This window comes from Bidens hawaiensis, unplaced genomic scaffold (assembly GCF_021521415.1).
Source record: "Bidens hawaiensis isolate Kalapana, Puna unplaced genomic scaffold, B.hawaiensis_p1.1 tig00029716_1, whole genome shotgun sequence".
NCBI lineage: Eukaryota > Viridiplantae > Streptophyta > Magnoliopsida > Asterales > Asteraceae > Bidens > Bidens hawaiensis.
The window spans coordinates 80,626-83,850 of record NW_027494939.1 but is presented as its reverse complement, the minus strand read 5'-3'; positions in this window follow the sequence as shown (position 1 = coordinate 83,850).

Here is a 3,225-nt window from a genome sequence, read left to right as displayed (position 1 = left end):
AGGAATCTCACATGAAGGGTGTGAAGAGGATCTTGCGGTATCTCAAAGGCAAACCTAAGCTGAGGTTGTGGTACGCGAAGGGAGGAGACTTGGAGCTAGTCGCTTACACAGATTCTGATTATGGAGGGTGCAATCCGAGTCGGAAGTCAACAACTGGAGGATGTCAGTTTCTAGGTGGCAGATTGGTGTCTTGGCAATGCAAGAAGCAGACTTCAGTCGCAATTTCAACATGTGAGGCAGAATACATGGCAGCATCCAACTGCTGCTCCCAGGTTCTGTGGATTCAACAACAGTTGCGCGACTATGGTCTGAATTTCTCACTTACTCCTATTTGCATTGATAACACAGCTGCTATCTCAGTAACTAACAATCCCGTGAAGCACAGTAAAACTAAACATATTGACATACGTCATCATTTTATACGGGATTGTGCCGAGAAGAAACTGATTGTGCTTGAAAAGGTGGATACGCTTGATAATTTCGCTGATTTATATACTAAAGCGTTTGACAAATCAAGATTTCAAAACCTTGTTGAGTTGAATGGGATGATCAATCCCGAGTAACCATGCTTTTTGTGCATAAAAAAAAAAAAAAAAAAAACGTCACTATCGCTTAGAACAATGTCGGTTACCTCAGTTTGATGGACATGTCTTAGGATATGTTTGGTCCTCATTTCTACTTGTAGAATATGAGGATAGCCATTAACCAGACGACTGAAAGTGACCGGGGCGGTTTATGATGAGTTTTTATTCTTTCGCTTAAAATTAGTCGATCATACTTAGTTAGAAGGACACATACTAGTATGTGGTCGGTCCAGCTGATCCATTGGATCTTCGGGATAGCCGTTGACCTGAAGACTTTGATTTGGTCGGGGCGATAAAAGTTAAATTTTTCTTTAAGGGAAATGAAATTATTTTTCAAGTCTACTACTTCGTAAGAAGTTCTGTTACTATGTTTTAACAGAAATTTGATCCAACCTTGGAAAATGATAGATTTACTGATTCTGTGTGTTTAACTAGTAAAGTTATTAGGCTTAAAAGGCTTTAGAACAGTCATTGTATGTCATGGTAGCTTCTTATGGTGCGTAAAAGTAGAAGTGATACTAACAAAATCTACTCGATTTTATGTGGAAACTTTTTAAGAGTTCTGCATGTCTTCATATATATCTTTCCGAATGATAGGCAGAAAAGCAATTACCCAGTCATACACGAGCCCGTTAGTGTTCTGATTCCCGTGAAGAAAGCGTGTCAAGAGACTGCAGTGATCCAGATTCGGGACTTGCAGTTGTTCTCTATGTGTTTGTTTTAAAAAAAAAAAAAAAAAAAAATTTTAAGTCATTGAGACATTCTTTAACTTAAAATGTCAATCATGATGTAAGAAAGAGAACGGGAAGCAGAGTCTAAAGATCGAAGAATACTTACAACTTAATCAGACACTATGGGTCGAAGTCAATTTGGGGTGACTTGGGGAAAGCCAAATACGCTTTGAGAATAGATAGGAGGCATCATAATCTCTGAGTTGTTGCCCACTTAATTTTTGAGCTTAATTGAACTTAACTCGTATCACAGAAACGATGAAAACCATCTTAAGTTATTTACCTGCTTACAACCTGTTTCTTTATGTCATAATACAGCTAAACACGGATCTATGTGACAGTCACGTAATTAGTATGATTCCTGTTCCGATCTTTTCTAAAACGTAGTAGTCCCTGTCGAGACTGAAATTTGATCCCTTGTACTTTAACTTTTAAAAGTTTTTCGTACTTAGGTAGTTTATGATTTTATAACTGCTTACTTGGACTTGATCGTGTCATTTAATTCTTTAAGGAAGTTTTAAAACTTAATTGCAAATTGTTCAAATTATAGGGGTTGATTTTGTAAAATTTGGTATATCGGCGAACTTGTGAATAACTTCGCCCTAGGCGAAGTTATCCACAACTTCGCCTGTATAACTCCGCTCCTATATAAAGGAATTTTTAAGGTCAAACTGTTCATTATTTTTCAATCCAGCGAACTTACTATCTGTGCATACCTTAGCGAACTTAGCGATCAAAATCTTCTGTCTTCTTATTTCGATTCCATTCCGTGATTAAAGGTGTGTAAGGTTTCTAGTATCGTATAATCAATGTTTTTGAGGTTGATCATCGGTCGTTTCGACTCGATTATTGACCTCGTCTTTCGAAACCTTAAACACCCGATTTCAAACTTGTCTTTACGTGATAGTAAACCACTTGAACGTATAAAACTTCATAAAATCATGTATTTCGGAGTCCTTGATCTTCGAAATCATCACCAACACGTCGTTTGATAAACCTTACTGTCGCCGATTCAGATTCAGGCGAACTTACAGTTTGGGCGAAGTTATTCGTAACTTCGCCTGAGGTTTAACTTCGCCTGAGGCGATGTTGTGGTGAGGCGAAGTTATCATTAACTTTGCCTGGACCTTTTTACTTATTAGTTATTAGACGAACTTAAAGTTGAAGCGAAGTTGTTCCCAACTTCGCCCCACCTTTAACTTCGCCTACACAGATTTTATCATAACTTCGCTCATGGTAACAAGCGAACTTGTGTTATGCCTTAACGTGTATCTAACTTGGTTCGTTTGTTGCAGATATGGCTGCTGTTGCTGGTGCTGGGGGTGCTGGTGGCGATGACGGGGGAGATAACCAGAGACAATTCTTCCCTGGGCATAATATGTATATTACGTTAGACCCAGATGCGAGTGGTGTGAAGGATTGCCACGAAATCATCACTTTCCTCCTTCGCTCGCGGATATTCAACGCTATCACAACTACTCTGCCGATATCCTTACCCAATATTGAGGATTTTTGGCAAACGGTGGAATACGATTGCCGCGTTGAGCCCCCGGTTATGCGAGCAACCGTCAACAATCAAGAAGTTCAGTTCTCTTCTGAACAAATCCGGGCGGCTTTACGTTTCGGGAATGAGACCAGGGATGACCCGACGGACTTTGTGGCTCCTTTCCGAGATGGAGCGTTTTTACGAATGGGCTATTCGGGCCCGTTGGGCGATACACAACGAAGGAAGGGTTTCCTACTCGATCAGTGGCGCTTCCTCATGCACGTAATGATTGTCTGCATGTCAGGGAGGAAGGCGGGTACTGACGGGATGGGTGCGACCATGCAGTCGGCGATGACTGCTCTGACTTATAACAAACGTTATGGCTTCAGTCAGATGGTCTTCTATGAGATCGATAGACAAAGAC